This window comes from Oryctolagus cuniculus, chromosome 19 (genome assembly GCF_964237555.1).
Source record: "Oryctolagus cuniculus chromosome 19, mOryCun1.1, whole genome shotgun sequence".
Taxonomy (NCBI): domain Eukaryota; kingdom Metazoa; phylum Chordata; class Mammalia; order Lagomorpha; family Leporidae; genus Oryctolagus; species Oryctolagus cuniculus.
In genome coordinates this window covers 63,760,487-63,783,842 of record NC_091450.1, presented here as the reverse complement: position 1 = coordinate 63,783,842, position 23,356 = coordinate 63,760,487, and the positions used below count along the sequence as shown (strand labels likewise).

The following is a 23,356-nucleotide window of genomic DNA, read 5'->3' as shown; positions in this document are numbered from 1 at the left end:
AGGCTATGAGCCCAGTAAACAGATGAGTGTCACCCACAGAGGTGCCGGAGGGGTGTATTAACTACTGTGCCAAGGGACCTACTATGGAGACTATCTGGGGGGATGAGCCACATCAGTGCTGAGGAGTGTCTGAAGCAACACATGAAGTTTATCTGAAATGAGACAACTTGGGATCCCCCTTCAACACAGCATCTAATAGTGACCACTTTGATGTGGATGGCCAGATGTGGTATCAGCTTGTGGAAAGTGGATGAAGAGGTGTCAGGCAGAACAGCACCTGATGGCACACCTTTAGCTTCATAGTTCTGAGTGACAAGCACAGCAGGAAGCTGCTGCTGTGAACTCTCCATTGCGTGGATGTACTTGGGTATTTTCTAGAGTGTTGAGGGTCTGCACAGCTTAAATTCAGGGGCTATGACCATCAGGGCCAGGAGAGTTGGTTTGGACTGTTGTAGGGCTCCTCTTAAAATAACAGAGGGGTGAGCATTGGGGAACAGCATGTAAGATGGCTCTTTCGAGACCCACATCCTATATTAGAGTAGGTTTGAGTCCCACTCCACTTCCAATCCAGCTTCCTACTAAAGTGCACCCTAGGAGGCTGCATATAATAGCTCAGATACTTGGGTCTGTGCCACCCACACTGAGTTCTGGGATTTTCACTTCATAAAACCTGATGTTTTCACATCACAACCTGGCTGAATTCCAGCTATTGTGAATATCTGGAGAGAACAGTGGATGAGAGATCGCTGTGCCTTTAATGTGAATAAAATTAATTTTCAAAATTTAAATAAACCTCCTGCATCCATGTGGTCAGACTGGGACTATCCCAGTTGGGCCCCTTCCCTCTTGGGATGGCAGCTGCATAGACTAATTGAAAAAATGCCTGAATACCTCAGTGGCCTCCTTTTCTCAGTTGTGCATCATTGTTTGACATACAAAGTTCATGATGGAGTGTTATTTTCCAGATCACCAACACACATTGCAGCAAAGGAACACCTTATGTTCATCCACTCTGCATGGAGGACCCCATCAGCTCTGCTTCCCAGATGATATGAGTCTCTCATGTGGGTTACAGGGACCCACATACTTTAGCCATCACTCCCTCCAAAAGTGCATATTAGCATAAAGCTGGAATTGAGAGTTGTGACTGTAACCTAGGCATGCCAATATAGGATGTGGACATACTAAGCAGGGTTGTAACACATGCCAAATGTCAATCCCTCAGGGAATTTTTGAAGTGCCTCTGTATATCCAAGGCTTTCAGAGAAAGGAGACAGAGCCTTCTGGGCCCTGCCCCTTTACTACATAGTTTCTGCTTCTCCCCAACATTGCACACTGCTTCATGTGTCTCTCTCTGTGCATGCTCACTTCTGAGGTCTCTTCAGGCAGACAGGGAAGAGCAGCAGAGCACAAAAGAGTGGGTCTGGGAGACAAGGCAGATTAGGGAAAAACTGGACTGTGACAGTTTCTGCCTGGATCCTGCCACTTAGTGTTTAGTGACCACATCTGAAGCAGAGGAAAATTGGACATCTGCATGCCAAAAACTGAAATATAATATCTTTATATTACCCAGGCATGAAAGTCAAATCAAAATGAATTGAAGGCTTACATAAAAGGTCTGAGAATATAAAACCCCTTACAAATGGAAGCAAATTCATTGATATTAGTCTCAACAATGATTGTTTGATATGACACTAAACGCATAGGTGACAAAAGCAAAGACTGAAAAAAATCTAAGAAATATTCTGCATGTGATAGGAAAAACAGAACAGATAAAGCAAGAAATGAAGAAAACATTGGACAACCTGAGTTTGAACACAAACAAAAACAAATATTGTAATAAAAATTGCACAAAGGATTGATCAGTTTTCCATTGAATATATACAAGTAGCCAACAGGTAACTTAAAAGGGATTCAGAAACAGCTAATGAAGACTACAATGCTAATTAAGACCACAGTGATTATCATTTCATATATGTTAAAATAATTATGCAAAAGTAAAAAGATAACATTGGCCCAGGGTGGAAAAAAGGAATATAAAAATTGTTGCTGAGAAAGTAAATTGGTACATCCAATATAGAAAACATTATGTAGGTCTTCAATCAAAATTAAACATAGAACATATGACAAAGCAATCTCACAACTGCGTGTATATCCAAAGGAAACCAAATCAATATCTCAACTAGATACCTTTATCTCCACATTACTGGCAGCATTATCTACAAGAACAAGATATGGAGACAACCCCACTGTCAACATATGAATAAAGAAAATGTGATAAACACACATACACAGGAATCGCAGACAACCTTAATAAGGAAATTCTTCCATTTTGTCAGGATGTGGATCCAAAAATATGAATGTGGACATTAGGCTATTTGAAATAAGGCACAGAAAGATAAATGCCACACAATATCACTCATATGTGTAAGCTAAGAAAGTCGCACTTAATCACAGAATAGCATGGTGGTTGTCATGGGCTGAGAGTGAAGGACATGGGAAAATGTTAGCTGAACACACATTTGCAGCTATGAGATAAATTAACAAAATTAACACCTCAAGACCTTAATATTCAACACAGTAAACAGTTGGTTATGATATCACATACTCACAACTTGCTAATATCTTACATATTCTTTAATAACAAAGGGATGTAATGTGATGGATATGTTAGATTGTCTTAATCATTTCACAATGTATATGTACAAGAGGATTCCAGAGAGTTTATGAAAAAATGTAATCAAAAGATAATGTGAATTGTCCATACTTTTTAACGTCCCTCACATAGCAAAACATCAGTTTTTGATGATACACAAATTGTGTCAGTCATACTCTGACAAACTTGAAAAAATTAAAACAAGCAAAACTAAACAGACTCCTATATTAAAATATAAATCCAAAATAACTTAGTAAACTAGACATATCTACAGGATTTGGAAGAATTTCATGCAAGAGAAATCATTTTTAAAACACACATAAATTTGAGTGGTCAAAATTTCTATTTTGAAAGTGCACATAGAGATGGCACCCTGTACAGAGAAAGTGTAAGTGCTAAGACGATGCCCAAATACCAAATTACAGGGTCTTTCTGCTTCTCTAAAACCTGGGTGAAAACCCCAAGCCAAGTAAAACTTCTGTCTCTACCTTACTCAGTCTATGTTACTGTGATATTGGAAACATATGAAGGAGTGAGACATCCTAGAAACAGCTGTGTAAAGAGGTCAATGCCCTGGAAAATACCCTGCAGGCCACATATTGAGAAAACTCGGGGGAACCAGGTCCCTGTGGGGAGGGAAGGAGGAACCGACAGCGCCTGTCCTGCATGAACCGCATACACAGAGCCCACATTCTCCCTAGAGACCACCCAGTCCCCACTGCACAATCGGGGGAGACGTGGAGCTACTGCCACACAGCTGGCCTGCTAGGACTCTGGGCTGAGAAGTCTCACCCAAGCAGGGAAGGGGCAGGACCTCGGGGGTCCTGGGTGCCGGTAAAGCCCCCAACCCACGGGTCTGAGGGGACCGAGGGGAAGCCCTGTGCCAGCGCCAATATGGAGCCCACAGATGCCGGAGGCCTGTGTCCTCCTGGCCTTCGGCTCCGTTTTCCCCTCTCGGTACAGCCAGGTCCACACACTCACCATGTCGCGGTTGTCAGCTTCCGAGGTGCCCAGCGTCCCTGGTGAGTGAAGATGGAGAGCTGCAGAGGTGGACTTCGCTTGGGAGCCTCCTGGCGGCGGAGCTGTCTCCCAGGAGTTCACTCTGCAGGCAAAACTCTGAGGAGATTGTGACGTCCAGGCCCCGCGTGCTGATGCACTGTGGACGTCACCTTGCCTGATTGGACAGTTTGCCAGCCTTGAGTGCACGGAACGTCACAAAGCACGGAGCCAATCAGCGTCCCCCATAGCAAGGACCCCTAACTTCAAGTTGTCCTGGATGGGAACAGCGAGAGACAGACCTGGGTTCAGGTCTGAAATGGCCGCCCCTGGGCTCTGCCTCCCCGCGGCTGGAGGGCTCTCACCTCCGAGCTCCTGCTACCCACTGGCCTCGCCCTGGGTCCCCGTCCTTCTCCCTGCGGATGCTGCCTGGAGCTGGCGGTAACCTGTTGCAGTGAGTTACAGTTCTGTTTATCCGATTCCGGCGCTTTCGTTTTCCTTGTATTTCTGCTCATTCTGTTGGGTCGTTTGTATTACTTATTGATTTGAATAACACTTAGATGTAACATAATTTACTCTTTTTTTTTCTTTGCTTCTGTTTTCTACTCTGCGTATTGATCTTTTATATTTTCTAGTTATTTCTTGCTGGCACTTGGTAATCTAATGGATTTTTAAAACATTGATCTTTCCCACAACATTAAATTCATTTATCAGTTTATTTGTTTTTAGATTTTATGGATTCTCCCTAAATAAATATCTCCAATATATTGGCAATTTATTTTTAAGAAATTGATCTTTACATCTTATTTTATTTCTTTTTGCTCTCCCCCTCGCCCCCAACTACTCCTCCAATAAGAAGTTGGCACTAGTGGAGACTTCCTGGTCTAGGTTTACTTCCAGGGTAAAAGCTGTCAATGATTCTGTATTAATCATGGTTTTTGTTGTAGGATCCTTTTAAAAATTTTTGATCTGAATAAGAAAGCCATGCTCTTTTTTACTATACTGCAAGCAGTTTTTAAAAATTACATGCTGATTTTTAAATGTTTTTGAACATTAAATTGTCATGTGATTTTCTCCTTGAATTTGTCACCTACCTGGAAAATTTACATGACTTGTTAAGAAATGTTAACCACCTCTTGTATTTTTTATTATATGTGACTTGTTATTCATTACATTTTCATATGCGATTTCATTTATTATACAAATACTAAGGATTTATACATCTGTATATGAAAGAGAGTTTATACTTAATTTATATTGAAAGTTCCGGTCAACTTTGCATCATTATCAATGTAATGCTGGCTTTCTAAAAGAAATCTGAAAATATGCTTTGCTTATTTATACTTTGATACATCTGAGAAATATAGGTTTTTTTAATTTCTTAAATGTTTGAAATATTTTGTGTTTCTATAACTGAAGTTGTGTTTCTCTGTTTTATTGGCTGGTGGCCTTCAAACTGGGATTCAACTTCCTTGTTTTAATTTGGAGTTTTCCTATTTTATACTTCTTATATTGGATTTTAGGAATTTATATTTGTGTTTGTGTTTGGGAATTTGATTTTCAAAGTATAGTGGATTTTTATCTCTAGTCAAGTTTTTATCCCAAGAGTTTTTTTTTTTTTTTGACATGCAGAGTTAGATGGTGAGAGAGACAGAGAGAAAGGTCTTCCTTCCATTGGTTGACCCCCCAAATGGCCACTATGGCCAGAGATACACTGTTCCAAAGCCATGAGCCAGGTGCTTCCTCTTGGTCTCCCATATGGGTGCAGGACCCAGGGACTTGGGCCATCCTCCCCTGCCTTCCTGGGCTACAGCAGAAAGCTGGACTGGAAGAGGAGCAACCAGGACAGAATCCGGTGCCCCAACCAGGGCTAGAACTCTGGGTACTGGTGCTGCAGGCGGAGGATTAGCCTAGTGGGCTGCAGCGCCGGCCTTACCCCTAAGAGTTTTACAATATTTTTTTCTGATCTTGACAAAGCTCTTTTCTCTGTAAACACTTGTTTTAATACATGAAAATGGACACTAGTGTGTTACTTTTCCCTGTGTTTCCTCAATTACTTTTACTCATAGTTTATTAATTTTGTTAAAATTAAAAAGTATATCCTGGGGCTGATGCTATGGCATAGTTGGTAAAGCCACCACCTGTAGTGCTGGCATCCCATATGGGCCCCAGTTCAAGTCCCAGGTACTCCCCTTCATATCTAGCTTTTTGCTATGGCCTGGGAAAGCAGTAGAAGATGGCCCAAGTCCTTGGGCCCCTGCACCCATGTGAGAGACCTAGAAGAAGCTCCTGAATTCAGATAAGGGCAGCTCTTGCTGTTGCAGCCCTCTGGAGAGTGAACCAGTAGATGGAAGACCTTTTTCTCTCTCTGCCTCTGCCTCTCTGTAACTCTGCCTTTCAAATATATAAATAAATCTTAAAAATTATTTCCAGAAATGAATGAAAAATCTGTCCCGGTTGCTCCTCTTCCAGTCTAGCTCTCTGCTATGGCCCAGGAAGGCAGTGGAGGGTGGCCCAAGTGCTTGGGCCCTGCACGTGCATGGGAGACCAGGAGGAAGCACCAGGCTCCTGACTTCGAATTGGCTCAGCTTGCCAGCCAAGGGGCCATTTGGGGGTTGAACCAATGGAAGAAAGACCTTTCTCTCTGTCTCTCTCTCTCACTGTCTAACTCTGCCTGTCAAAAAATAAATCTATGTGTGTGTGTGTGTATATATATACACATATATATACATATATTATTATATTATATATTATATAGTTATATAATATATAACAGTTATATAGTTACATAACATATATAATAATTATATAATTTATAATAACATAATTATATATTAGAATATATCACATTAGACTATATATTATGTATCTTAACTATAATATATATAATATAATAACTATGTATAATATATATATAATTATCAGCAAACAGTAAGATGTTTAATTTATTTAAAAATTGAATAAATACAAATTAAAGTATGTGTTTTTCATCAGATTCAAAACAATTATTGCAACTGTTGACATTTTGACATATATGAGGCAATGGCCATTGAATAGAAGGTGAATTTGCAAAAGAAATTGGTGATGTGTACCAAAAGTCTTAGCAATACAGATTATGTTATTATATACTCTTGTCCCAAATAAGCACTTCCTAAAAAAATCTTTCTTTGGAAAAATAGGTTTCAGAAGTGTCTATGGAAACTTTTTCTTAGGGAAACTTGAGGATAGAAAAGTAAATATCTAACAGTACAGTATTCATTAAATAGTATATGATAAATCCATATGAAGAAACATAGTTTAGCTATAAAATATATTTACATTATTAAGCAAAAAAAAACTTGCAAAGCAGGATGTATTATATATATATATCCACTATTTTTCAAAAACATGCTTATTTATTTTTTAAATATTGATTTATTTATTTGAAAAAGTTACACAGAGAGAGCAGAGGCAGAAAGAAAGACAGCGAGAGAGAGAGGTCTTCCACCCACTGGTTCACTCCCCCAATTGGCCGCAATGGCCAGAGCTGCGCTGATCCCAAGCCAGGAGCCAGGAGCTTCCCCTGGGTCTCCCACACGGGTGCAGCAGTTGGACCATCTTCCACTGCTTTCCCAGGCCATAGCAGAGAGCTGGGTCGGAAGTGGAGCACCCAGGTCTTGAACTGCTGGCCATATGGGATGCCAGCGTTTCAGGCCAGGGCGTTAACCTGCTGCACCACAGCACCAGCCCCAAAAACATGTTTATACAGATATATTTCCTCAAGCCTTGTGTTATGTGTACGAAGCCATCTGTTTGACTCACATAAGCATACCTTAAAATGATTGTGGAAATGGAATTAAAAGTTAAATTTATTTTGGTTCAAAACATGTTGAAATTTATATATACATGGGTTATTTAAAAAGTTCATGGAAAACATGTATTATGAGAAATACGTATTTCAAATGTTATGCACCAACATAAACTTATCTTCTACTTCTATTGCCCATGAAATTTTGAAATCCATCAGAAAAACATGGTGTTCCTGGGAAATATCTGGCCATTATTTAATATATTGTAGAGATGCTAAATCTGCCTGAAGTTACTAAGAAAGAATGTGGTCATGATTAGACACCTTTTCATTTAACCTCTCTGCGTTGTGACCGATCATCACATTTAAAGAAACTATTTCCAGGTGTTGTGCAATCTGTGATACCGAAATCAGAGCAGAGTGTCTTCTCACCGGCCGGAGCCCTAGGGCCAGTTGAAGGGGCTGCCCGCCAGCAGCGAGTCCCGGGTGAGCGTCCCGGTGGGCGTCTTGCCCAACAGGCGCAGCAAGTGCAGCTGCACAATGAGGGGCGCCTGGAGCGCGCGCAGGGCCAGGCGCACTGGGGCTGGGACAGGTACTGGGCGTGCAATACTCCATGAGAGCCACCTACGCCTGCTCCTGCAACCTCTCAGCGCGCGCAGAGGCCGAGAGGGCCATGACTTTGAGGCACTGGACTCCACCGAGTCGCCCTGCAGGCGGCCCAGCTCCTCCAACTGCTCCTGGTCCAGGAAGGCCACGCGCGCTTGGCCGGCAGTGGCGCCCTGTGCAGGCAGGGGCAGCGCTAAGAGCAGCCGCGCCGCCAGCGTTCTCACCTGGTGCATGCCCAGCGCAGCGCCACCGCCGCCCGCACCTGCCACGCCCACAGCTGCACCGGGAACAAGCCTCTGTCCGCCGCCGCGCCAGCACCCAGCCTGGAGGGCTACTGGAGGAGGCGGCCAGCGCTGCCAGGCAGCGATTGCGGGATGCAGCCGCGCTGCAGCGCTGCGGGGCGGCAGGAGGGAGAGAGAGAGAGAAGGGCAGGGAGAAGACAGCCAGAGCTAGGCTCTCTCAGAGTCCCCCCCACCCCAGCTCCGGGAGATCCCGGGTAGGGAGGGGGCCTGGGGTCTTCCCCAGGTGGGACTGGGAGCTGGGGCCTCGCCCGCAGCAAGCAGGTGAGGTGGGAGGAGGGAAACCGAGGCAGGGAGGGCTGGCTGCCAGGCAGGGCAAATTAAGGAGCCTTAATGAGCCCGCCCACCTGGCCTGATGGAATCCATGAGCTCCAGCCTTGGGCCGGCCTCACGCAGGGCACATTACCAGCCCTGGAGAGGACTCGGGCTGGAGGTGGGACTGAGTCCTGCGGGGGTGGGAGTCAGCTGTCCAGTAGGAGTGGCCAAATGGGGCCCAAAAGTGCTGCCCTGGTTATAAGCCCCGCCTGCACCACTCCTCCCCCCATCCTACCCCCAGGGCCTTTGCACCTGCTCACCCCCCCTTCTTCAAGCCCCCACCCCCCACTCTTCCTCCTCCAGCCCAGGCTGGGGCGTGGGCTTCAAATCCCACCCACAACTCCCTCTTTAACACCAACCCCCGAATTAACAAATCTGCTTTAGAGCAGCATTGGCCATGGAGGAAGGGCTACCCTGGTGGCAACTGAAGCCATGGGCTATTTACTGAGGGCCAACTGTATGCAGGGACCCTGGGGCACAACAGTGCACAAGACAAAGAGAGTCCCTGGAGAAGTCATTGGGTTCCAAAGCAAAGTAAGGGGTTGTGAGCCGTGATGGTGGGAAGCCGTGCGTGGGGTGGGGGGTGCAGCACGTGGCTGTAGGTGCGCCCACCTGAGGGCCAGGCCAGCGGGATTTCAGATCAGCCACGTGAGAAGAGGGGCACAGGTGAACCCCCCCAAGCTGAAGGGAGTGGCTTTTCCAAGGGGCTCTGAGCCGACTTTATCACCTTCCCTCACAGACCCAGTGAGGGGGGAGGACTTCAAAAGCGTGAGAGACTGGAGTCAGACCCTGGGAGGAACCGGCAGACAGAAAGCAGGTATGGGGTGCGCATTTGTCCTGAGGCTGGAAGTACCTCTACCCCTACCCCGAGACCACCGCCCCCCCTCCCCGTGTGGAGCCTGGAGAAACTGCAGGGCATTGGAGTTTAGGGCCGCGCTGCTTGGACTGTGTCTGCCCTGGGCCAGGCTGGGGCTTCTGGGGAGGAAACAAGAGTGGGGTCCCCATGGGCTCAGGCTGCCCAGCTCCTGCCTTAAGCAAACAGAGGCAGGGGTGGGAGCAACGGAAACCAAATAAATGTGTGTTTGTGCGTGTGTGTGCATGTATGTGTGTGTGTCTGTGTATTTCTTCAGGACGCAGTGGCCAGGCCTGGGCAGGGGGACCGGGCCCTGGCCACAGCTGTAATTGGATTCCTGAGCCAGTACAGGGTGCAATGGCCCTGGTCTTGTGGTTAGCAAGTGCCAACTCCAGGTCCCACCGGCCGACTGCAGGGAGGATGGGGGCCGCTCACCCTCCTTCCGCAGGCAGTGGGGCTGGGGTGCCATTCACCCACCTACCGCACGCCCCCACCAGGCTGCAGCGGGGCTGGGGGCCACTCACCCTCCTTCTGCACAACTCCCCTGGAAGCACTTCTTGAGCCGGCAGGACTGGCACTGGTCACGCTGATGTTGGTCCATCTGACAGTCCCAATTGGACCTGCAGGTGTAGCAGTGTTAGGAGCCAATTGTCTAATGAATATACAGGGTGTGTGTTTTTAAAGCCTGATAATTTTAGACATAACTTTCTCCACGTTTTATATTTCTATATTTTAGTTTTCATGTATCCATTTGAAAGGCAGAGAGTAATTCTACTGTGTGTGTGGCAGGAACCCAATTCCTTGAGCCCTCCTGTGCTGCCTCCCAGCCTCTGCATTAGCAGGAAGTTGAAGACAGAAATGGAAACAACACTCAGAAGCCCTCATTCCATTGTAGCAAGGTTGTCTCAAGGGGATTCTTAACCACTTGGCCAAATGCTCCCTTCTGCTTACTACTTTTTAAACACCACTCTCTTACATTACATAGGCCCAGGATCACAAAAATTACCAATTCCAATGTTGGCAAAGCCAATGAAAATGGAGCTCTCACAAAGAAAATGAAAGCCAAGCAAATTATTTAATTAGAAGTATTAGCTTGAATAAAATAATACTTTGAGTTTCATGTTTCATCAGGTTAGATAAGTGATGGATTTTCAATAGCAGTATACACTGAACATAAAAAAGATGTACAAATATTTTCAACCATCAGTATTACACATTTGCAAAAGCAGTGGATGCTTGAATAGTTCTACAAAAATGTGTTCCAAAATCATGTGATTAGTCTTTAAATAAAGGAAATGAATGTTTATCTCAATGAACCATTTCCAAAAGGGCAGAAATACAAAATAAAGCCCCTAACATGAACTGGATATGACAATAATTATCTTTGAAAATTCATTTTGTTTTAAGAACTGTTTCTGAAAACTATATTTTTTAAAAAGTAAACAATATTTTAATGGGGAATTACTAACCATGATATAATAAAATATTTTCTGGAATTCTTGATCACAGTTTGAAACCAGATTTAATTTAAAAAGTTACTAAAGGTGGGAAATAAGTCATACAAGAAAAACTATTTTTAATTTTTAAATGTATATCTTTAAGCATATCAAATGTCAAAATGAGATTATTGAGAAAACACATGGTAATAGAGAATTATTAGATTTATTTCAAAAATTCTTATTGAATTTTTAATAGGCTCTCAAAACTTGATGTAGCAATCTATTTTTTCTGGGACCACGTTTGTTCCTTTGTCCAGGCCTGTTAGCATTATTTGGCAAAAGTTGAACGTTGAGGTACACGTGAGAGAATTATTACTCAATTTTCCTGGCCAGTTTTAGGTAAGAAATCAGGAAACAACCACAACCACCACAACAAACACCACTTTCTCAAGAGCATTTTCAGATCAGTTCTGCAGACTTCAAACGTTTTCAGGTTTGGAATGTTTAGACTACCGCTCTCATGCTAAATTCTCTGTGGCTTTCTTTTTATTTCTGAATTGCTTTTTACAAACAGAATGCAGCATTAGGAACTGACAGCAAAATACACTGTTCCCCAGATGGTTCAAATAATAACTATGGCAATTGTTTGTATTTATATTGCAAACATCATATTTTCACCTAAGTATCACTTACCTCAAATGTTAACTGAATAGTTTTATAGAATTGTTTTTTAAGATTTATTTTCTTTGAGAGGCAGAGTTATTCTACAAAAAGAAATAGATATCTTCAATACAAGCATAATTTTTATTCCTTCAAGTGATAGAGAAGTATGTTTTGTACCTTCAATTTGAACAGGATCTCCCCAAAATTAAATTAGATAGATTGTTTACCAGTGTGATAAAATGTATTTCACAAAGAGAAAATATGATACAAAAATATAATTTACTTTATTTCTTGAATACTCATATATGTCTTGCTAGACTAAGAATAGAATCAATATATTTTTGTCAATCTAATCATTCTGAAACAAAATCAAATAATGAGTAATTTGGAAATGTTTATGAATTATTTTTCTGTTTATTTCTATGGGGGAAGGAGGAATGATGGTAATGTTTCCAAATTCTTCTGGTTAAATGTGGAACAGTTAAAAAATAACATGATATAGTTGTAAGTAGGTCTTAGGCAAAAAATGCATGTGCAACCATGCAAGACATGAAATGTATTAAGTTAATACAATCCTTGACTTTTTTTTTTTTAACAGGCAGAGTGGACAGTGAGAGAGAGAGACAGAGAGAAAGGTCTTTCTTTTTCCGTTGGTTCACCCCCACAGTAGCCGGGATCCAGGTGCTTCTCCTGGTCTCCTGGGCGGGTGCAGGGCCCAAGCACTTGGACCATCCTCCACTGCCTTCCTGGGCCATAGCAGAGAGCTGAACAGGAAGAGGAGCAACCAGGACAGAACTGGCACCCTGACTGGGACTAGAACCCGGTGTGCTGGCACTGCAGGTGGAGGATTAGCCTATTGAGCCACAGCGCCAGCCTATAGTCATTGACTTCTGATACCTGTGGTGTCCATTCCAATGAAGATTCTGATTGGCTAGCTCATGGTAACATCAAGGACTCTGGTTGGTGTGACTTTAAAACAACTATTGGATTGATTCACATATGTTAAACATAAATTTTAAAATATATGACTACTTTACTTATTAGTTGTGGCAGTTAGTGTTACCTTTTCCCTTTTATCTTTGCTTTGTAAAACACACAAAAACATTAATTTGCCATATTCTTCAAATTAAGAAAATGGTTTACTGTATGATGATGTTTAGATTCTCTTTGATCATCCAAGGATTGATTTTTTTCTTGCCATAATAAATCTACAAATGAAAACCTGTGACTCATTAATGATCTTGATCTGAATTAGTACAGAGCAGATGAGTCTGGGGCACTCTTAGATATGAATATTAAAATCTATAGAAATTAAAGAAATTACAATGGGGAGACCAAAATTATTTATAAAGGATCATTTATTAAACATTTTTCACAAAATACAAAGATGGTTGTTCTGCAAGAATACATCACATATTAAAAAAATAATGTGTTTTTACTGAATTTAATTTGAAGACATTCAGAATTGTTTTGTCTATCCCCTTGGGGAGCCCATTTGGCTTTGCTCCTTGTCTGACACCATTTCTAAGAAGGAAGAAACATTTTCTTGTTAATTAAGTCATATTCATAACAGCTTTAATTTTATAGAAATAAAATCACAGTGTCTTCCACAACAAAGCTCCTTCCACAAAGTAACTGATTTGCCTATGATCCTATTTTTTTTTCAAGCTACAAGATAGGATAAATCAAGGAGGAGCTAGGTAAGTTGTATAATAACGTATTAGCAGCAGTGATAGTAAATGCAACATAACATTTGTTTTGTCTGTGGTACAAGAATATGTCGTATTAGACTACTGTATTTTTCTCTACTTGTACACAAGTAAGTGCATACGGATTGTCTCAGAATGACACATGCATAAAAAGGCAGGAAGCTGGCCTGGCTGGCATTATCAGTGCCTATTTTCATCAGCTAATATGAATGAATTGCTAAAATTAGTGAAGACAGGAAAATGACTTAAGGATAATATATACAGAGTTAAACTACATCCTTTTTAAAATCTACTTGAATGATCTCAGGCACTTTGGCTGTTCAGGATAAAAGGTTTTATGTTTTATTCTTGATAGCAATTTCTCAGTACAAGCAAAAGCAAATACCTGCCCACTGTCATAAACATGAACTCGTACATCTGAGAGGGTAAAGTAAGTTCATCTTCAACGTTTTCACTCTGGAGGCATCTCGTGTAGAAATGTGTCATAATTTGTTCTTAGTACCCGTTTAATTTTTCAGTGCAAGCAAAGGCAAACATACCTGCTCACTGTCATACACACAACCAAACATCTCTGGACTATTCAAAGCAAATTCACCTTCTGATTTTCATCATGGAAACATCTTTGATAAGTGGCACTTCCTTCCTCTATAAATCATGCAAAACAGACCCATGATGCCTGAATTTGTAATATTAAAAATCATGGCCATGGCCATCTCTCTGTGTAAACTCTGTTGGGTAAGGCTTGCCATCACGGTGCTTCTTTCCTGAGGATGGAGCTGGTCCTGTCTGTGTGGATCATAAGTGTGCATGCTCAGAGCTGTGGTCGCTGTTGTGGCTGTCTTCATTGTCCAGAGAGTCCCCTGTTTGCTGGAGCGTGGCCGCACCAATCCCTGACAGCTCTGAAGGGAGCAGGGTTCCTTTCTTCACATTCACCAGTTCCTTTTCTCAGGCAGCAGTGCCCAGCTGGCCCAATTTTACCCTCTTCCTCTTCATCCGCCTGTTCTGGAACCACACTTTCACCTTGGACAAAGAAAGGAAACACACGAAGCAAAACAGAACATTAAATTCAAGTGCTTTCTCCTTTTGGTCTGCCTAGGAGAACCAGATTCTCAAAGGTTTACACGAAGACACCATGGAAGAGGGTAAATATAAAAATAATCCCACCCTGAGTTTAATCAGGTTGCATGTTTGTGATAATAACTTATAAACATTCAGAAGATGCACACAAATGATTACCTTTCATATTTAACAACAAAGGGAATTCATTGTAGTATTACCTCCCAGTTTTTGCTTTGTGGATTTAAAAATTAAAAATCACAATAATAAAGAGAAGTAGACAAGAAAGGGCTTATCATTCAAGATGTCTCCAAGGTATTTGGTTCTGCTCTTGCATGATAAACCTGTGATGGAACCTATGTGGATACGTAGCCAGGAGCTTCAATAGGTTGAATGTTATGTGAATGTTCATCTTAACACACTAATGTGAAAAAAAAAATGTTTCCCAAGGTTGTATCAGTTTAGTTTTCTTATTCATTCCAGGGCATAAAGGTTCAAGTTCACCCAAATCTTTTTTTCTTTTTTTTTTCTTTTTTTTTTTTTGACAGGCAGAGTGGACAGTGAGAGAGAGAGACAGAGAGAAAGGTCTTCCTTTGCCGTTGGTTCACCCTCCAATGGCCGCCGCTGCAGCCGGCGCACCGCGCTGATCCGATGGCAGGAGCCAGGGTCCAGGTGCTTTTCCTGGTCTCCCATGGGGTGCAGGGCCCAAGCACTTGGGCCATCCTCCACTGCACTCCCTGGCCACAGCAGAGAGCTGGCCTGGAAGAGGGGCAACCGGGACAGAATCCGGCGCCCAGACCGGGACTAGAACCCGGTGTGCCGGCGCCGCAAGGTGGAGGATTAGCCTATTGAGCCACGGCGCCGGCTCCAAGTTCACCCAAATCTTTGCCGGCATTTGGATTTACCAGGTTCAACTTTTTTTTTTACAACACAATGACAATAAATGTTATTTTACTGTGCTTTTATTTTGCCTTTCCTGTTTTCTAATGGAGTCAAGTATCTTTGAAGAGTTTAGGATCCAGAGTTGGTGCCCATGTCCCATGTTGTAGCACCAGGAGTCCTGGCTGCTCTGTGTCCAATTCACTCCCGTTGCTGTACCTGGAAAGTGCTGCCATTTGGGGAGTGAGCCAGTGTATGGAAGGCCTCTCTCTCTCATTTCTCATAGATAAATTAACGTTCTTTTTTTAAAAAATAATGGCCCACTGTAGTGCTTCTATGAAATACCTCCCTGTATCTGGTATGAATTCTTTTTAAAATTAATCTTGCTCTTTATGGACTTTAAAATGTCTGAGTCCTAATTTAATACCTTCAGTTGTATGGAAGCTACTATCTTCTCTGTTTTGTGCCCTCCCCTTTTCTTGGAGTATTTGTTGATGATCAGAAGCTCTTAATGTATTTATATTTACACACTGTTTCTTTAATGGTTAGAGCTATTGAAGGATACTCTCTGCTGAGGCCACAAATGTATTCTACATTTTCAAAGAGTTTAAGGTTTGCATTTCAAATTGAACCTGTCAAACCAGGAAGTATTGATTTTAGTATACAGAGGAAAGCAAATGCTTCCATTTATTCTGTGTGAATAACAAGTTATTCTTTGGGCCAGTGCTGTGGTGCAGTGGGTTAACGCCCTGGCCTGAAGTACCAGCATCCCATATGGTGCCAGTTCGAGACCTGGCTGCTCCACTTCTGATCCAGCTCTCTGCTGTGGCCTGCAAAAGCAGTAGAAGATGCCCAAGTCTTTGGGCCCCTGTACACATGGAGAAGATTGGGAAGAAGCTCCTGGCTCCTGGCTCCTGGATTCGAATCAGTGCAGCTCCAGCCATTGCAGCCAACTGGGAAGTGAACCAGTGGATGGAAGAGCTCTCTCTCTCTCTCTCTCTCTCTGCCTCCCCTCTCTCTGTGTAACTCTTTCAAATAAATAAATAAATATTTAAAAAGAACAAGTTGTTCTAGGTAGCTTTTTACGAAAGTCACCATTTTCTCAGTGATCACTGTTTCAATTCCATCATCAGTAAAGCTTCCATGTAGAAAGTGGCTTCAAAAAGCTCACAGAAAATGGAATTAAATGATAACTTCTTGTGTTCCAAGAGGTTTCTGAGGTTTTTTTTTTTCAAGATTTATTTTATTTATTTGAAAGTTATGCTAATGGAGACAGAGAGAGAAACAGAGAAAGAGAAAAATCTTCCATCTGTTGGTTCACTCCCACAGTCAGATGAGCCCACAACCACGTCTGGGTCTCCCATGTGGGTGGCAGGGAGTAAGTACTCAGGGCATTGTCTGCTGCTCTCCCAGGTGCATTAGAAGGGAGTTGAATCTGAAGCAGAGCAGCCAGAACTCAGACTGGTGCTCCACATGGCATGCTGGTGTTACAAACAGAGGCTCAATGCCCTGAACAACAGCACTGGCCCCATCCATGAGCTTTTCAAGGCCCCTCCTATGCACAGCTTTCTGCTCTACTCTGTTCTGTCCCTGGGTCAGTTTTTACCTGTGAGAACATAATATTTTCATTCTTGCTGTAATTTTATACCAGATCTTTGTATCTGATAGGGACAGGTCTGTTTCACCACCAAATATATTTCATTCTTTACACCAAATATATTTTGAATGTTCTGCATTTTCATATTTGAAATAATCTCAATTTCTGTGAATACACAGTGCCAATGGGAATGTGATGAGAAATAACTCAAATTTCCAAAGACATATTTATGTCTGTAACCTTCAAATCACATGATTCATAAAAGTATAAATTCCTTAGACATTTACACAATTAAATACTGAAATTGAGATGATTCTTAACTAGGGATTGTCACTGCTTTCACTGCTGGGTTCAATTAACATCATGTCTCATTTATTACCTGTCTATACACTAGTCCATTTGATAAAAATAATACAATATAGTAAAAATTTGATTTAAAGTTCAGTGGTGAGGGGTCAGCACTATGGCATAGCATGTAAAGCTGCCACCTGAAGTGCCAATATCCCAAATGGGTGCCAGTTCAAGTCCTGGTCACTCCACTTACAATTCAGCTCTCTGCTATGGCCTGAGAAAGCAGTGGAAGATGGCCCAAGTTGTTGGGCCCTGCACCCATGTGGGAGACCCAGAAGAAGATCCAGACTCCTGGCTTCAGATTGGCTCAGCTCTGGCCATTGCTGCCATTTGGGGAGTGAAATAGTGGATGGAAGACCTCTCTCTCTCTCTCTCTCTCTCCATTTTTCTCTCTCTCTCTGCCTCTGCCTCTCTGTAACTCTCTGCCTTTCAAATAAAGATTTAAAAATATTTGATGAGAACTGACATATTATTACTGCTTACTACTCATAAGGATCACTGCGTGCATCATGTTACAGCATATGTGCTACCTGTGCTTTATTTCTAATACACTTTCCCCTCATGTTGTGAACATTATTTCTATGTTATAAATGAGACAATTGAGGTAAAGTTTACATGAACATGACACAGATGGAAACTCTAACCCCAGTATTTAATCTAACAGCAGGATTTAAACACCTATGTCTTTATCTGGCTCCAGAATTGGGGTTTGGTTTTTTTATTTGAATTCTATCTCAAACTCCTGTTTTTAGAGCATTCAGGATAAGAAGGTAAAGTACAGGATTGTGCAATGCGTGAGCACCATCCATATGGTGACTCCCATTCACGTAATTCCTCTACTTGCTGTGACTGGGTTGGTAAATGGGGCGCTATTTTCCTGCCCTGTACTTTAGGTAATTACACTACTCAGTCTAATCACCATGTGAGCTTGACAGTGCAGGTTGCATTAGATCTGTTGCACATGAGCTGGGTACTACTCTTGGCTTCACTTCTGAGTTTTTGTGTGAATTTGGGAAAACCACACTTTTCTCTGTCTCAATTTTCATATTTGTGATATTGGAATAATGAGGCTTTCAAGATTCTCCATAGGGATATTTTCTCCATTGACGATTCCAGATGGAAACAAAAAACAACATGTAAGTCATCATCATAATCACTGTCACCAAGACTGAAACATTCATGCAAAATAATCTTGACAGGAAACAAAAACCGGGAGGAATAGAGTTATTGAAATCCATGCTGATGTTCTTCTCTAGGAGAGGAGGTACAGTAATTCTGTAATACCAGCATCCATCTGTCATATGCAATTTCACATGAGAAAATTCTAAGAAGAAGGTATGGATTTTAGGAATACGACTTTGTATTTAAAAGAAAGTATGTCCATTGGTTTTCTTTCTCACCATATGACATTTTACCATTTAATTTTTAAAAATTATTTGTTTTTATTCATTTGAAAGGCAGAATGAGAGAGTGAGAATGAAAGAGATTATCTTCCATCTCTTTGTTTACTCCCCATAACCACAGGAGCCAGGAGTGGGCCATACCATAGTCAAGAGCCAAGAACTCCACCTGGGTCTCCCACCTGGGTGGTAGGGACCCAAGTAATTCAGCCATCAACTGATGCCTCCCAGGGTGAGCATTAGCAGGAAGTTGTATAGGAAGTGGAGGTGTTATTGGAATCCAGGCACTTTGCACATTTGCATTTAATGTGTATAATATCCGGTCTCCTAGGCTTTACATTAGAGAAGAAAACAAATTATATATGAATCTATAGTGTCTCATAATTTCCTAAGGTGGCCACAGTGAATTAGGTTAATGGGAAGCTGAATCTATATAATGTCATAATCCATATTTATATTGTACCATAAATGTATGACTTTTGTAGAAACAAACAACCATAACACCAAACATCTGGATGAAATCTGAAAATTTCAGTGACATATCCAGATATCTCTACACATCTGGAATTTTTAGATTTAATGTTCCAACTGCTTCCATTTTTGTCTGGGCACTTGAAACACTGTAGACACTGTCTAACAAATATTTATTCACATCATAAATATGTGAAAACATGGAAAGAATCATTGTACAAATACAATTTTCAGATTTAATCATATTCCAGTGACTAAAGTGGCTCTGGCAGTTAATGCAGACAACCCAATGTCAACAGGCCCTGCAGACTTAACCAAGTAGTTCAGCGGCAAAGTGGGGAGTTGAAGTGAAGAATTCAAACCAAGAATGCTTTAAGGTAAGAATGAAAAAGAAAGAAAAGAAAGCTTCTCCACTTCTCCTGCCTGCAAGGATAGACATATGTCTGCCTGCCAGTGGGGTCCCTCAGCTAGTTCCAAGCCACCAGTGAACTCTGCTCTGCAGATCTGCAGCTGTGCGTTGAGGTTGGTGGTGCTTGATGGAAGGGGTATAGGGATAGAATACATTGCATGACTAACAATTGAAACCCTATTTATTGGGCTGCCTCTTGCCTTTATCATTGATTTTAGCACAAAGCTGGTGATAGATGAATCATTTTTCTATCTCTATAGTTTTCAGTTCTGAAACTTGTTTTTCCCCTTTACAAATCAATCTTGTAAAACAGGCTCTTTGATGTAGTCATACAAGTTTTACTATCCCACTTTTTTTTGCATCTTTATTTATTTCAAACACACACATATGGAGAGGGCAACAAAGAGGGATCTCTCACCCAGTGGATCATTCTCCAAATGGTAGCTACTGCCAAGGCTGGGACAGGTCGAACCAGGAACAAAGAATTCAGTCAGTATATCCCAAATGTGTGGCAGAGACTCAACAACTTGAGATTTCACCTGCTGCCTCCCAGGATGTGCATTAACCAGGAAACTGGAATCAGGAATGGAGGTAGGACTTGAACCCAGTCACTCTAATTTGAGATTGCAGGTGTCCCAAGCAGAGTCTTAATCTCTACACCAAATGCCTCCCCCCACATGTTTTTAAGAAAACTGAATACTCAACAGCTATTGTGAGCCATGGATAAATAACATGTTGAACAATAAATAACTCTTGTTGTGACAAATAAAATTTGATGTAAGAAATGTTAATCTCTTGATATTATTAAAACCAATCTTATGAAATCTCATTCTTCTTTCCAAAAGTGAACCAAAGTAATAATTCATGTGATGAGCAAAGTTGTTAGAAGTTTCATTCCTTTTAACTTGATCTTTTTGAAATGTCACAGCCGTAATAAATGCTAATAATTTCTTCTTACCTGATGAAGTTCAATGAAAATTACTTATTTCATTAACATTTAATTACAATGGAAACACACTACTTCGAATAACCAAATTTCCATATAAGGTGAAAAAATACATACTGCTTTTAGTTATTCAAAGTGAAATATCATTTACTTAGTACATCATATGGGACTTTAGCAAATTGAGTGAAAATATCAAAACTAAGTTACTTGTTTTTTTCCTTTACTTTGCTATAAAATTCCTAGCTGGTATTAACTGAAGATATGAATTTTTTGTATTCAAAGTAATTACTTTATTTCTTTTTCTTTTTTTAACTTTAACATAATAAATATAAATTTCCAAAGTACAGCTTATGGATTACAATGGCTTTTTCCACTCATAACTTCCCTCCCACCTGCATCCCTCCCATCTCCCACTCCCTCTCCCATTCCATTCACATCAAGACTCATTTTCAATTATCTTTATATGCAGAAGATCAATTTAGTATGTATTAAGTTAAGATTTCAACAGTTTGCACCCACACAGAAACACAAAGTAGAAAGTACTGTTTGAGTACTAGTTATAGCATTAATTCACATTTCTGTCTTTTTCAAACTAACAAGACCAACTAGAATGACAGCTTTTTTTTCTCTTATCATCTTGCCTAATCTCTCAATGGTGTTTAAAAACAATTAGAAACATCACTATCAATATACATTATTATAATTAACAACTTCTGCTTTCCCCATCATCTCAGGCATATCTATCAAGTGTATTCAGTTAAAACAGTGAATCTCACCAAATTTATGAGTAAAGAACCATAGGACATTATCAACTTATTATGTCTGAGTCTAATTGAATTAATACTGATATGTTCTGGTTGTTATCAGCATATATGTGAGCTCTCACTGATCATTCATTTACTAATTTAGAGACTACTCCCTTATATCTAAAATCATTATAAGAATTCACAAAGATTATCATTACTATTGTATGAGTACACATTGATTCCTTTCCCCAAAATAGTCAGTAATTTCAATAACTGGAAGAAAGCAAAAAACTAAAAAGTATATATTATGCATAAAAATTGGGAGTGATAAAATGATTTAAAGTATAACATTTACTTTAAATTGAATGTATCTCTGAGTTTTTCATAAGTTATGGGTATATGGAGATCAAATAGCACAGTCTTTTATAGACAAAGACTCCAGAAATAGTTCTCTTTGGCCTGAGTTCATTACCTTTTAGAACAACTCTTGTTGAAATTAAAGATGTCAACACAAAACTTTCACTGGCTTTTCAAACTTTCTAGAATTTTCTCATGAAATAAAAAAATGCATGCAAGGCTAGTGTGAAAAGAAGTGCAGGAAGTGTCCTCTCACAGCCAAATCTCCTTCCGTAGCATCACACATAAACCATGACATTTGGCTGTGATCCGCAATAGCCATCAGAATGTAACTGCTGACTTGTTGATTAAGTGCAAATTAATGTTTTAACTGCTTATTGAAGAAATTCAGGAGCCAAGTATGGAAAATTCTTAGACAATGCTGTCTTCGATGATGTTGTCCTTTCATTGTACTAAGTTGATGAATGCTCATGATAGCAAAAAGTACAACAAATTTCAATTGTTTAAAAATCATTTTTATGTATATGTACACATATATATGAACACATATACACAGACATGTAGGTCTGTGTGTGTGCTCAGAAATATTTCTTCAACTTTATAGCTGTGGGTCTATCATCTATCTACCTCTCTATTATCTATGCAGGGAAAGAATAGCACTTTTAAAGAAAAAAAGACCATTCTCAAGGGCAGTAGTTAGGATATGACCTTATTTTTCAGAGTTTTTGTCTTTGTCATTTCAACTTTGAATATTATGGTTATGAACCAGTTACTTATTTCTCAGTCTTCTACTTCATATAGGCAATATTTTTGAAAATCAGTGTATGGAAGGTTTGAAATATTGGTCACTGTATAGATCTGTCTTTTTTTTTAACAGGCAGAGTGGACAGTGAGAGAGAGACAGAGAGAAAGGTCTTCCTTTTGCCTTTGGTTCACCCTCCAATGGCCGCCATGGCCAGCGTACCGTGCTGATCCGAAGGCAGGAGCCAGGTGCTACTCCTGGTCTCCCATGGGGTGCAGGGCCCAAGCACTTGGGCCATCCTCCACTGCCCTCCCAGGCCACAGCAGAGAGCTGGCTTGGAAGAGAGGCAACCGGGACAGAATCTGGCGCCCCGATCGGGACTAGAACCCGGTGTGCTGGCGCCGCTAGGTGGAGGATTAGCCTATTGAGCCATGGCGCCAGCCAGATCTGTCTTTAATGTTACTATTTCTTAAATGATTTTTTTACTTACCATAAGCTTTTTGTGTATGTGGAACCTACACAAAAGAAGCAACTGACTTTTACTCCAGGTAAGTGTTAAATACTGATCCAAAGAAAGAAGCACTATCATAAAATCATTGGTAACAAAGGCCATCTCAGAACACTTGAACAGACAATATGGTGGCTCACAGAAACAAAATCGATTAAACTAAGTGTTTTCATAGTAATTTACATAAATAAATCGAGAATGGGAAAAATTCTGTTAAAAATGTGCAAAAGACAAACCCACTGTTTATGTGGTGTACAAAATTATTTCCTTTTTTATACTCATCCAAAAAAAAGTGGATGGCTATGTTGAAAATACTTGGCATTGAGCCACTGAATGATTTACGAGTAGCAAACAAAACATAATCCTTCTTATTACTGCTAATGGAATATAATCCAACAAGGTGGGGATTTTCCATTTATCTTGGCAGAGGTATTGAGTTCTCAGTATGTTTATTCCACTCATTTTAGCTGCTTTAAAAATCCACAATATTGCACCTTTGATTAGCACTGTGGAAAAGATTTTGTGAAGTGGCAGGATCTCCCACTACTTCTACATTTGGCAGCCTTCACTC

The 23,356-nt window shown here is 41.0% G+C and overlaps 2 long non-coding RNA genes across 2 annotated transcripts in view; one reads left to right on the top strand and one right to left on the bottom strand.

Annotated features, from left to right (window-relative positions):
- LOC127489155 (uncharacterized) overlaps positions 1-23,356 on the top strand; it is a 477,275-nt gene that overhangs the window by 125,150 nt on the left and 328,769 nt on the right. The window lies entirely within an intron of this gene.
- The window catches only part of LOC138846856 (uncharacterized), a 29,772-nt gene continuing 19,345 nt past the window's right edge, over positions 12,930-23,356 (bottom strand). Inside the window, exon 3 of the long non-coding RNA XR_011384365.1 lies at positions 12,930-14,343. This is a non-coding gene — a long non-coding RNA (uncharacterized lncRNA). The remainder of the gene's footprint in view (positions 14,344-23,356) is intronic.